The sequence below is a fragment of the Ovis canadensis genome, chromosome 17 (genome assembly GCF_042477335.2).
Source record: "Ovis canadensis isolate MfBH-ARS-UI-01 breed Bighorn chromosome 17, ARS-UI_OviCan_v2, whole genome shotgun sequence".
Classification (NCBI taxonomy): Eukaryota; Metazoa; Chordata; class Mammalia; order Artiodactyla; family Bovidae; genus Ovis; species Ovis canadensis.
In genome coordinates this window covers 41,793,109-41,807,627 of record NC_091261.1, presented here as the reverse complement: position 1 = coordinate 41,807,627, position 14,519 = coordinate 41,793,109, and the positions used below count along the sequence as shown (strand labels likewise).

At 38.7% G+C, this 14,519-nt stretch overlaps 1 long non-coding RNA gene across 1 annotated transcript in view; it reads right to left on the bottom strand.

Moving 5' to 3' along the window:
* Nucleotides 1–1,263: 1,263 nt before the first annotated feature.
* The window catches only part of LOC138929775 (uncharacterized), a 119,406-nt gene continuing 106,150 nt past the window's right edge, over nt 1,264–14,519 (bottom strand). The window contains exon 2 of the long non-coding RNA XR_011445968.1: nt 1,264–2,022. This is a non-coding gene — a long non-coding RNA (uncharacterized lncRNA). The remainder of the gene's footprint in view (nt 2,023–14,519) is intronic.

Here is a 14,519-nt window from a genome sequence, read left to right as displayed (position 1 = left end):
CTTCTGCTACCATATTGTATTGAGAAGGCCATATTTTTCTAAGAATTTCACTTGGTGCTAGGTAAAAACAAACACTACTTTTTCATAGTAAAAGTAAACGTCGCTCAGTCGTGTCTGACTCTTTGCGACCCCATGGACTGTAGCCTACCAGGTTCCTCTGTCCATGGGATTTTCCAGGCAAGAATACTGGAGTGGGTTGCCATTTCCTTCTCCAGGAGATCTTCCCAACTCAGGGATCGAACCCAGGTCTCCCACGTTGTAGGCAGATGCTTTACCATCTGAGATGCAACAATTCTTATGTAAAGTTCCCAGTGCTATAGAGTATGTTCTCATTAGTTATCTATTTTATAAATATATCAATAACATACGTGTCAATCTTAATCTCCCAATTCCTCCCACCCCTACTTTCCCTCTTGGAATCCATATACTTGTTCTCTCCAACCTGAATGGGAAGGAAGTCCAAAACGGAGAGGGTATATTTATATGTATGGCTGACTCATTCTGCTATACAGTAGAAATGAGCACAACATTGTAAAGTGACCATAAAAATTAATTTATAAAATAAATTTTTATTTTAAATTATCCAGTAATGTATCCAATAAAATTATCCAATAAATAATTTTATCCAATACAATTAATTAATTTTTTTTAGCTTTTAATTTTTATTTTTACTTTATTTTACTTTACAATACTGTATTGGTTTTGCCATACATTGACATGAATCCACCACGGGTGTACATGCGTTCCCGAACATGAACCCCCCCCTCCCACCTCACTCCCCATAACATCTCTCTGGGTCATCCCTGTGCACCAGCCCCAAGCAAGCTGTATCCTGCATTGGACAATTAATTTAAAAAACATAAAATGACCCAGCAATTCTAAGATATAATGGCTGTTACAGCCACAAACTCTCTGATATATCATAATTGAAATTTCAGAAACTCAGACAAAGTTAAGAAAACTTCTGTCACTTTCTTCCATGTAGAATTAAATGACAGTTTCTAACAGCTCCTCATCCCTGGTAGGCAGCCGTTGACTGTTAGTTTAGACTGATCTAACCAAAACTGGTGAAATGTGACACAGAAAATAGTAGGAATCCTCCAGATATCTCTATTGACGTGAGCAGGAAGAAAGGTGTTCCAGAAGCTGGGGGGAATTACAATGGTTGGAAGTCATTTTTGAGTGAGGGAGATCTGAGGCTAAAGAAACAAAGCTAAGAACCTGGAGCTGTTGGAACTTTCATATGAAGCACATTAAAAAGAAATTATCTTCCTATGTAATTATTCCCTTTTAATTACATGAAACCCTTGATTGATGTTCCATGCAGCTGTAGAGCTGAATGTAAATTATTTTGATGCATAAACATTGACTATTAGAGAGAAGAATAGTCTGTAATGAATCAATGAATTGGATACTAGAGGGGAAAAGAGACGGTGACACATTATTTTCATTTCTCTAGTTCTTTGGGCGAGAAATCACTTCCTCTATAGGGATGTGGCCTGGGGTTTTAGACAGTGATAAGAACTGACCAACTTCCTTACAAGTAACACATTTGTTCATGCCTAGAGGACTTTAGACAGATGAAAAATATTTGTTTGCTTTTAATTCTTAGCTTGAAGGAAACCTGAGAGATAACGGTGACTCAAATTCATACTACAGCATGATTGATTAAAAGGTAGCTGCTTTGAAATTCATCAGATTTGGAATCAAAGGTTGGAGTGAAGGTCTGTAGCGAAAACATGAGAATAACAGGCACCTCAAGGGTTACAAGGGATTAAACCCCCAGTTGACTCAGTGGTAAAGTGGAAGCTCTTTGGTGAGGCCTTCATCCTTTTCCTCTGAGGGCTGCTTCTAGGACGGGAAGATCACGTTCTCCCTCACAAATTCCTCAAAAGAACATTTCAACGCCGAGCAAACTCCACAAAACAACTTCTGTAGGCTGGCAGAGGACATCAGGCAACCAGAAAAGCAGACCATTGTCTTCAAAAACAGCATCCCCACAGCGCGACTGAACTAGTGAGCCTAAAAAACCAGCAAACAGAAGAAGTTAAACAGAGGGAACCACCTTGGAAGTGAGCCCACACGGCCCATAACATCAGAGAAGAGCCAGATATATTTTTAATTTTTTAATATTTTTAAAATCATTCTTTTTTTTTTTTTTGCTTTTTGCTTTTTTTTTTCTTTTTTTTCCGAGCTTTTTTTTAATTGTTAAGTCTTCTATTTCTCCTCTAATTTTTATTTCTATAACCTAGTATTACTATTTTTTTTTTTAAGGCAAACACCATATATACTCTTTGGATGGTTGTTGGTGTTTTGTTTTGTTTTTTTGTTTGTTTTTTAATAATTCTTTTTTTTTCTTTCTTCCTTTTTCCTTCTGCTTTTCTTTAATATTGTATCTTTGAAAAATCCAACCTCTACTCCAGATTTTTAATCTTTGCTCTTAGGTATTTGTTGTCAATTTTGTACATTTAAAAACCTAAACTTCACTACCCAAGTTTACCTGAGAGCGAGATTACTGGCTTGACCACTCTCTCCTCCTCTGGACTCTCCTTTTTCTCCACCAGGTGGCCTCTGTCTCTTTTCTCCCCCATCTCTTCTCTATCCAACTCTGTGAATCTCTGTGTGTTCCAGACGGTAGAGAACACCTAAGGAACTGGTTACTGGCAGGATTTGTCTCTCTCCTACTCATTCCTCTCCCTTATCCTCCTGGTCACCTCTGTCTACTTCCTCCCTCTCCTCTTCCCCGTATAACTCTGTAAATACCTCTGAGCGGTCCAGACTATAGAGCGCACATAAGGAAGTGACTACTGGCTAGCTTGCTCTCTCCTCTCTTGATCTCACCACATCTCATTCCAGTTACCTCTAACTACCCCCTCCATCTTCTCTTCTCCTTGTAACTCAGTGAACCTCTCTGAGTGTCCCTCAATGTGGAGAAACTTTTCATCTTTAACCTAGATGTTTTATCATCGGTGCTGTATAGATGGAGAAGTCTAGAGGCTACTGTAAAAATAAAACTGAAAACCAGAAGCAGGAAGCTTAAACCCAAAGCCTGAAAACATTAGAGAACTCTTGAATTCAGGGAACATTAAGCAATAGGAGCTCATCAAATGCCTTCATACCTACACCGAAACCAAGCTCCACCCAAGGGCCAACAAGTTCCAAAACAAGACATACCACCCAAATTCTCCAGCAACACAGGAACACTCCCCTGAGCCTCAATATACAGGCAGCTCAAAATTATCCCAAACCTTTGATGTCTCATAACCCATTACAGGTCACTCCACTGCACTCCAGAGAGAAGAAACCCAGCTCCACCCACCAAAACTCCAACACAAGTCTCCCTAACCAGGAAACCTTGACAAGCCACTGATAGAACCCCACCCAAAGTGAGGAAGCTCCATAATAAAGAGAACTCCACAAATTATCAGAATATAAAAAGGCCACCCCAAACGCAGCAATATAACCAAGATGAAGAGACAGAGGAATACTCAGCAGGTAAAGGAACAGGAGAGTTGCCCACCAAACCAAACAAAAGAGGAAGAAGTAGGGAATCTACCAGAGAAGGAATTCCGAATATTGATAGTGAAAATGATCCAAAATCTTGAAATCAAAATGGAAACACAGATAAATAGCCTAGAGACAAGGATTGAGAAGATGCAAGAAAGGTTTAACAAGGACCTAGAAGAAATAAAAAAGAGTCAAAATATAATGAATAACACAATAAATGAGATCAGAAACACTCTGGAGGCAACAAATAGTAGAATAACGGAGGCAGAAGATAGGATTAGTGAAATAGAAGATAGAATGGTAGAAATAAATGAATCAGAGAGGAAACAAGAAAAACGAATTAAAAGAAACGAGGACAATCTCAGAGACCTCCAGGACAATATGAAACGCTCCAACATTCGAATTATAGGAGTCCCAGAAGAAGAAGACAGAAAGAAAGATCATGAGAAAATCCTTGAGGAGATAATAGTTGAAAACTTCCCTAAAATGGGGAAGGAAATAATCACCCAAGTCCAAGAAACACAGAGAGTCCCAAATAGGATAAACCCAAGGCGAAACACCCCAAGACACATATTAATCAAATTAACAAAGATCAAACACAAAGAACAAATATTAAAAGCAGCAAGGGAAAAACAACAAATAACACACAAGGGGATTCCCATAAGGATAACAGCTGATCTGTCAATAGAAACTCTTCAGGCCAGGAGGGAATGGCAAGACATACTTAAAGTGATGAAAGACAATAACCTACAGCCCAGATTACTGTACCCAGCAAGGATCTCATTCAAATACGAAGGAGAAATCAAAAGCTTTACAGACAAGCAAAAGCTGAGAGAATTCAGCACCACCAAACCAGCTCTCCAACAAATTCTAAAGGATATCCTCTAGACAGGAAACACGAAAAGGGTGTATAAACCCGAACCCAAAACAATAAAGTAAATGGCAACGGGATCATACTTATCAATAATTACCTCAAACGTAAATGGGTTGAACGCCCCAACCAAAAGACAAAGACTGGCCGAATGAAAAGCTCCCTTCCACGACTTTCCAGTGCTGGGCCTCTGATCTCAGGCTCTCCTCTTGAAGGACTCTCCTCATTGAGTGGAGGTCTAGGGAGGCAGGTTGGTGAAGGGGCAGCTGGGAAGGGGCTGATGCGGAGGATTGCATTTGGAGGAGTGTGTGGGGGTCTGGCTGTGGGACCTGGACTCCTGCCTCATACATTTGGAGCTTCTTAGGGTTGGTATCTTTAATTTTTTCAGATCAGGATGCTAAAATCAATCAATCAATCAATCGTCTAATCATTCACTACTCTAAGCAACTACTTAGCATATACCATGATTTAATTAAAAAGGAGAATTTTAGCCATTTTTAATACATTGGAGGTGTGCACATTTGTGTATGTCTATCTATGAATATATATACACACACATATATAAAGGTACAGATATACACACACACACACACCTATGTATGAGTGAGCTCAGTCGTGTCTGAGTGAACTCAGTCATGTCCAACTCTTTGTGACCCCATGGACTGCACTCTGCCAGGCTTTACTGTCCATGGAATTTTCCAGGCAAGAATACTGCGGTGGGTTGCCATTTCCTCTTCAAGAGGTTCCTCCTGACCCAGGGACTGAACTGGCATCGCTCGCATCTCCTGCATTGGCAGGTTGATTCTTTATCACTGAGCCACCAGGAAAGCCCACGTGTATACACATATACATATATAGTTGTATGTTTGTGTGTTTGTATATATTAAGAAATAACAGTCAGTCTAAAATGTATCTAAAACATCATTATATTATTATTCTCCACATTTGTCATAGTGTGGTTAAAAAAAAAAGAATCATAGATCAACATCAGACCTCAAGCTGAAATTTAGAAGCCATGTAATGAGCTGAAATTCTATTTCAAATTAGGAATGCAAACCCTCTCCTTCAGCATTTCCCCTCCTACCAATGTCTGTTGCCCTTCTAAAGTGATAGTTCACAAACTGGCTTCTATACAATTTAGGACTATTCCAGAGATGGTAAAAATTTGAATTCAAGACAGGCTCTCCTCACTCAAGTGGCGAGTATGAACTCACATAGCATTGGACTGTTTGACAATTTAAGTCAAGTGGCTCCAAAGTTTTAAAGTCAGCAGGTGAAAAATATCTTAGATAAGTATGAAATAAGGAACCCTTTATACTGTAAGTGTTTATTATATAAGAATGAATAGAATGAGGTGGGAGAAGCATAGGTAGATACACACCAAGAACTCTTGCCACTTTGAATACTAGCCAGAACTATTTTCCTTACAGATGTTTCTGTAAGACTTTTCTCTAAGCACTATGTAATTTTCAGAAGTACTTTAATAAATGTTCTGTTTATACTCATCTCTAAAGAGCTCATTTACCCATGTATATTAGCACATTTCTCTGATGTTTTCCTTTAGTCTTATGCCATGTGATTTCTAAAAAATTAAATCACCTAATAATGAGCTCCATTTCATCCACCTATAACTATACTCTCTTCTATGTGAATAACAAATGGTCCCTTCTTATAGCAAATTTTGAACATGAGGAATATTGTTATGATTAGGTTTCTCATGGTTGTTTTATCCTCTGTACTCTACACATATCATTTTTAAAGGATTCAAATTACTTTGAATAATAGAGGTATTGGCTGTTCATAAAGAAATCAAACACACTTAGCTGCTATTTTCCAGTTTATTTTATTATTTTACAGCTCATATTTCTTTTTATCCAGAGGAACCCATGCCAAAAATTTCAAAAGCACTTTTGGCAGATATGTAAATAATTTGGAAAGCAAATACCCAATTAATACACTTTGGCTGATAGCCTTTTGGATCCGAATGAGAAGAAAAGAACATTTTAATATCCTTGACCAATTTATTACTACTAACATCGTTCTGCAAGTTTTATTGAAGGGGAGTGTGACCAGGGAAATCAGTCAGTTAAGAAAGCCTAAATATTTCAGATAACGTGAAGTAGTCTTCTTTCTTTCAGCAATGCTGCTTCTTTCTAAAAACAACTGAAATAAAACTTGTGTTCATTTGTTTTTCTCTGAGTACTGTTTTTATTTTTAATAATGTATAACAGTAGAAGATACAAAACTGTCTCAACTACTACGATCTCACACCAGACAGGCAGCCGTGGACAGGAGCCTGACCATTTGTTCTCAGAGCACTTCTTCTCCTCATGAACCTGCTGCTGGCTTCCATAAATCTGTTTAAAGCAGTGACTGTTAGCTGACTCTAAGGTACTCAGGAAAAAAGCCATGCCTAATATTCATAAATTGGAACACAGTAACTCAGTCCAATTGTTTCCCCTCATGGAGGAAATGATGAGACCTGGAACCATTTCTAAAATGGAAAAACCAAGATTGAACCTTTTCAATGAAAGGATGTAATGCCAAGGCTTAATTTACAAAGCAAGCTTCCATTATTGCAAATAACTTTTAAAACCCCAGACTCTATTTTAAACCTCATACAGAACTTCTTTCATAGATGCTACTTTATAAATAGCACCTTTCAAACTTTCAGTTTTCCATCTTTTCATTTTTGCCACTCTGCTGCATGAATGGCTTCAGAATGCTATATACATATGTTGTTTTCCATTATTATCAGAAATAATTATTTTGAATGGTCCTGGCTACCTTTAAGATAGAGTGCATCAGGCGCTGAGACATAGAGTACTGAGTCTTTGCAGAAGCCTCATGTACTCGTGTCTTCAGTAGACCATCAAATGCAAGCAGCTTTCTGGTCATTTGACTACTTCACTAAGACTACAAAAGCCCTTACTCCTTACATTTTTATCCTTCAAACCATAATGACAGTACTTGCAATGCTGCTGCCAAGTCACTTCAGTCGTGTCCAACTCTGTGTGAACCCACAGACAGCAGCCCACCAGGCTCCCCCTTCCCTGGGATTCTCCAGGCAAGAACACTGGAGTGGGTTGCCATGTCCTTCTCCAATGCATGAAAGTGAAAAGTGAAAGTGAAGTCGCTCAGTTGTGTCCGACCCTCTGCGAGCCCATAGACTGTAGCCTTCTAGGCTCCTTCGTCCATGGGATTTTCCAGGCAGGAGTACTGGAGTAGGGTGCCATTGCCTTCTCCAAAGTACTTGCAATAGTGCATGGGTAAAACTCTTCTCTGTAGCATACACTGTGGTAATGGAATCTTCACTTGTTTCTTCCTAATTTACAACCACATCTAAAAACATCACTTGCATATTTTAGGATCTAATACCTTATACATTATAAATTTCCTGAGATTGTGACAAGGCTTACATACAAACCTCCTCATACACACCCATATGAACTTATGTATACGTGCATATTATTACATAAAGTAAATTTCTTTTTCTATGCAACATTGGGTGTATAGCCATACACATTCCATATGTCAAATCACTTCATGTATTCTTTCTTTTGAGGTTGTTATCATTATTGAGTAAACTGAAAATCGTTCAGTCATGTCCAACTCTTTGTGAATCCATGGTCTATACGGTCCTTGGAATGTTCCAGGCCAGAATACCAGAGTGGATAGTGGTAGTGGTTGTTGCTAAGTCATGTCCGACTTTTTGCAATTCCACAGGCTGTAGCCCACCAGGCTCTTCTGTCCATGGGATTCTCCAGGCAAGAATACTGGAGTAGATTGCCATTCCCTTCTCTAGTGTATCTTTCTGACCCAGGGATCAAAGGAGGGTCTCCTGCATTGCAGGCAGATTCTTCACTGTTTGAGCTACAGGGAAGACAACAGTGGTAGTAGGCGGATTCTTTACCATCTGAGCCACGAAGGAACGCAAGAATACTGGAGCGGGTAGCCTATCCCTTCTCCAGTAGATCTTCCCAACCCAGCAACTGAACCAGTCTCCTGCATTGCAGGTAGATTCTTTACCAGCTGAGCTACCAGGGAAGCCCATTACTAAGTAAGGAGCATATTTATTTTTTAATTCAACAAATGTTGTGGCCCTGTTTTGTATTAGTCCTTTTATCAACTTTATTGAATTCTAATTTACATTCCTTAAAATTCACCTGTTTTAAGTGTAAAATTATTTTTAGTGAATTTGGAGTTGAGTAAAAATCATCACAATCCAGTTTCAAGTATTTTCATCCCCCAAACATTTCTTCTATTTATGTTTATTACCCCTTTCCTCCCCTAGCCGTAGGCAACTTCTATTCAACTTTATATTTCTCTTTTGAACATTTTGTATAAATAGAAATGTAAATATGGGGTCTCTTATACCTGGCTTCTTCAACAGCATAATTTTTTGAGGTTCATTCCCTGTGGTAGTATGTATCCATAATACATTATTTTCTATTGTTGACTAGTATTCCACTGTATGGATATAGCACATTTGTTTTTATTCTTACTAGTTGATTGGCATCTGGGTTGGTTCTAGTCAGGGACTCTTATGAATAATGGTGCTATGAACATTAATATATATGTTCTTATGTGGACCTATGTTTTTATTTCACTTGTATATATACCTAAGAGTAGAGTTACTGGGTCATTAATGTGTGACTTTTAAGAAACTATCAAACTGTTTTCCAAAATCACTGTACTATTTTATACTCCCACCAGGAATGCATGAGGTTTTCCGTTTTTACCACATCCCCACCAACACTTGTTTTTGTACGTCATCATGATTGCATCCATCCTACTTAGTGTGAAGTAGCGTCTTGTAATTTTGAAATGCATTTCCCTAATGACCCATGATGTTGAGCATCTGTTCATGTGCTTACAGCCATTCATTTATCTTCTTTAGTGAAATGTCCACACAACTCTCAGGCACTGTTTTACATCAGGGGATATTGCAAAGAACAGAATAAATGCCTCACCCTCATGAAGCTCACATTCTAATAGTAGGGAGGCAGATGATAAATGCATATAATCATGCCAATTGGTATTAAGAGATGTGCAAGATGCAAAACAATATAATGGACACAGGGCATACTAGATAGGGGGTGGGGTGATATTTTAAATAGCGCTTACAAGGAAATTTTCAGTGATAAGTAAATTGCAAAAAGCCCTGAAGAAAGTGAGGGACAGACCCATAGGTGTTTGCAATGGATATCTGTGTATGTATTTGGTAGCATAATTGCATTAAGACAGGTAGTATCATGAGCAAATATTAAATTCAAAGGAGCGATAACACTCTCCATCCCTCATCAAGTGTGTGTGCATGTGTGTGTTAGTTGCTCAGTCATTTGCAACTCTTTGCAAACCCATGGACTGTAGCCCATCAGGCTCCTTTGTCCGTGGAATTCTCCAGGTAAGCCACCACCAAGTATATGTATTTAAAGGAGAGCCTGAGTCATTGATAGAGATACTAATGTTATTAATGAGTTTGGTATTTTTTAGAGCTTTTTAAAACCACTTCAAAAACTATACAAGGCAAATTATTATAATATTTATGTAACCTGTATTATATTGCTAATGAAGTGAGTGAAACTTCCCAAGTTATTGCTGCTGTGTTGCTTTTTAATTTTGTATCATGGAAATATGATCATTTATATTCTGTTTGATAGGGGCCATTTATTATACCATAAGAAAGAAATCTCTTCTCACTAAATCAGCTAGAAATATTCTACCGATACTCCACCACAGCAACATGATAAAACGCATCTCAGATAACACTGGAAGGATGAAGACACAAAGTTTCTATTTAGATACTAGAGCACCTCCTAGATTTTTTTGATGTTTGTTAAAGGTAAATTGGGTTATTACAATGTCCAGGATGTACAAAGGAAGGTATATTATTCTATGATAAAAACTCAGACCTGAAATTTTACTTTATATAAATACGTAAACAACACAGAACCACATAGCATTAATAAGAGACACTAGACATTCCAATGCAAGTAACATTGTTTCTACAGAGAAGAGTGAATGCTGGGCCTCAAACAGAAACAATCTTATTATCCCCACCTAGTAAGGGTTATCTGTAGAACCAGTACTTTGCCATTTAATTCCTGAATTCGTATCATCTCACTTTTACATGATGACTATGTGCTCACTTGACCTCTATGGAGCTTCTGATACCACATGCCCTTGGTGTCAGGAGACAACATTCATAACCTGCCAACTCTGGTTCTTGTTTTCCCTTCACTTAGACATCTCCAGGCTTCCCTTGTGGCTCAGCTGGTAAAGAATCTACCTGCAATGCAGGACACCTGGGTTCAAACCCTGGGTTGGAAACATCCCCTGGAGAAGGAAATAGCCATTCCAGCATTCTGGCCTGGAGAATTCCATGGATTATACAGTCCATGGGGTCACAAAGATTCAGACACGACTGAGCAAATTTCACTTTACTTAGACATCTACAGATGGGAATCAGTGACTGGATTGCTGTATGGAATTCTGCTGAGTCGCTTGGGGAATTGCCATCCACAACAAAGGATCTGGTTAGAATTAACCATACAGACCAAGCCACTGTCTGTGCAAGAGAAATTCTGGAATTACCATCACCAATAGCATCGTCTGGATTGAACTCCAGCGTTTAAGGAGAAGGAGGAGGACAAGGGCAGAGATAAAGAGAAGGAATGTGCAACAAAGTACTTTTTTAAAAAATCCTTTATTTATTATTTATTTTTTACTTTACAATATTGTGTTGGTTTTGCCATACATCAACATGAATCCACCACGGGTGTATACGTGTTCCCAATCCTGAATCCCCCTCCCACCTCCCTCCCCATACCATCCCTCTGGGTCATTAGTAAGGCTTAGAGAGGATTTCAGTAGATGAAGGTGGCACTAAAGGCTATCATAGCCCAAAAACACTGAACAAAATTTCTGAAACCCACAGGTTGTTGAGCGTGTGCCATTGAAAAACATGGAAATGATTGCTGGCTTGATAAAGTTTATAATCCAGTATGTAGGAAAGACAAGAAAGAATCCAAGAATAGAATCTTTATTAATGCTATCTCTGCAATTTCCTCTGAAAGTAAGAACTGAACAATATGAAAAGGAATGACAAAAGCCATCTAGATTAGACTGTGTTCAGGAAGATACTGAATCATCAGTCAGTTCAGTAGCTCAGTCGTGTCCGACTCCTTGCGACCCCATGATTCGGAGCACACCAGGCCTCCCTGTCCATCACCATCTGGTGGAGTTCACTCAGACTCACATCCATCAAGTCGGTGATGCCATCCAGCCATCTCATCCTCTGCCGTCCCCTTTTCCTCCTGCCCCCAATCCCTCCCAGCATCAGTCTTTTCCAATGAGTCAACTCTTTGCATGAGGTGGCCAAAGTACTGGAACTTCATAGGCCTGTGTAATTATATGGTTTAACAGGCGAAGCAGAGTTGACATGACTGAGCAACTAAACACAGCACAACAGGTGAAGAGTTGTGGTGATTATCCAGTGCAGAAGGTACAGCTTATTCAAAGGTCCTGAATAATAAAAGCACTTGAATTTTGCAGGAAATGAAAAGACCAATGAGGCTGACACAGGAAAAAGATAAAGAGCACTGCTTCAAAGCTCATTATTTTGCTTAACTCTGTTTTGTTCACTAGAATATTGAAAAATCCTTAAAACATGAAAAGGTGATGATGTGCTTTGTGCAGAGATACCAGATATGAACATAACCAAGAAATACTACCTTGCTCTGTAGATTTCTTAAAGGGAAAGACAATCAGAAGGGGAAAGACGAATGTGGCAATGGCAGAGAATGTTGGTCAAATTAAGGACTTCGAGAGATAATCAGAGGGTTTGGGCAATGCATCTACCCAGGGCACAATCCCCACATCATGAGTGAGGATCCACAGTCTGCCCTCTTTCACCATACAACCTGGTGCTCTTTCTATTTTTACCTTGAGTTTCTACAATGTCTCGAATTTTCTGCTCCCATATAAAAACCAAACTGTGAATACAGAATTTCTCCTGTTTATTACAAATGGGATCTAATTAAACTTAAAAGATTTTGCCTAGCAAAGGAAACCATAAACAAGAGGAAAAAGCTCTCAGAATGGGAGAAACTAACTGCAAATGAAGCAACTGACAAAAGATTAATCTCTAAAATATGTAAGCAGCTCACACGGGTCAAAATCAGAAAAATAAACTATCTAATGAAAAATGGGCAGAAGACCTAAAGAGATATTTCTCCAAATGGCCAAAACACACATGAAAAGATGTTCAATGCCGCTCATTATGAAAGAAATGCAAATCAAAACTGCAATGATATATTATCTCACACCTGTCAGAATGACCATCAAAAACTGTACAAACAACAAATGCTGAAGAGGATATGGAAAAAAGGGAATCCTCCTACACTATTGGTTTGAATATAAATTGATATAGCCACTATGGAGAACAGTATGAAGATTCCTTTAAAAAACTAGGAATAAAACTGCCACATGACTCAGCAATCCCACTACTGTGCATGTATCCTGAGAAAATCATAATTCAGAAAGACACATGTACCCCAGTGTTCACTGCAGCACTTTTTACAGTAACTAGGACATAGAAGCAACCTAAATGCCCACTGACAGATGAATGGATCAAGAAGCTGTTTTACATACATACAATGGAATATTACTCAGCTATAAAGGAACAAATGTGAATCAGTTGAACTGAGGTGGTGAACTGAGAGCCTGTTATACAGAGTGAAGTAAGTCAGAAAGAGAAAAACAGATAGCATATATTAACACGCATACATGGAATCTAGAAAAATAGTACTGATAAGTCTATCTGCAGGGAAGGAATGAAGACACAGACATAGAGAACAGACTTGTAGACACAGCAGAGGAAAGAGGGGCTGGAACAAACTGAGAGAGTAGCACTGATAAATATACACTGCTGCTGCTGCTGCTGCTGCTAAGTCACTTCAGTCGTGTCAGACTCTGTGCGACCCCATAAACAGCAGCCTACCAGGCTCCCCCGTCCATGGGATTTTCCAGGCAAGAGTACTGGAGTAGGGTGCCATTGCCTTCTCCGATCCTATGTGTAAAATAGCCCATGGGAAACTGCCATGAAACACAGGGAGCCCAGACCAGTTCTCTGTGATGAGTTAAAGGTGTGGGATGGGGGAGGGGTAGAAGGGAGGCTCAAGAGGTAGGGGGATATATATATATTCACATTGTTCTACAGTAGAAATCAATGCAACTTTGTAAAGCAATTATCCTCCAATTAAAAATAAATTAAAACAAGAAGAAAAAAACAAAAAGACTTCATCAAAAATTTAGATGTAACAAAGATAAGGTCATGGTGTTTTAAGAGACTCTGTGGTTGGAGAGCACCTAAGAAAATTACAGACGTCTGTGTTTTTCAGAAATGGTTACATTTGGAGCAATATATTTTGGGAAATAAATTCCTCATAACAATAATGTTGAGGACGTAAAGATGGACCTTTTTAAAAATAATAATAAATCTCTGATTAACGATGGATGGTCTTGAACCACCTGATGACTCAAATGATGGACTGAGGTTCTTGAGAGTGGAAACCTTACTAAACACTTTTCCCTTGAGATTTTCCGTAGGCTTTGGTTTGTGCCTGGCTTGGAATTCAAGTACAAAAGTCTTTCTTGTGGTGGCTCAACTCTGTCTTTTTTGGATGTAGCCAATGCCAGGAAATAGACTGAGATGAGGAAATATAGTGTGTTTGGGGCTGGCTGTTTTGTTTTCTTTTTTTTTTTTTCCCCTTGATTTTGTTTTACTTCCCCACTAAAAAGCTTGCATCAGGAAAATGAAAGCTGCTGTGTCTCAGGAGAGAGTTTACAAAGGTTAAGTGAGTTTGTGTGCTCAAAATGGCTCTATAATACTGAAATTTTAAATTAAAAAATAAAATACTCTTTCACAAGAACAGACTCACAGACCTGTCAGAGTCCATGGTTGCCAAAATTCTGGACCCTTGCATTACAGTCAACTATGAGACACTTTTCACTTTGCAATCTAGCAATGTCAATCTAGCAAAAATTTGTGTATTATTATGTAGACATAGGTATACAGAAGAGTTAACAGTGTTACCCATGGGACTCAATTTAAGGCAGGGGGAAAAAGTAGAGATAC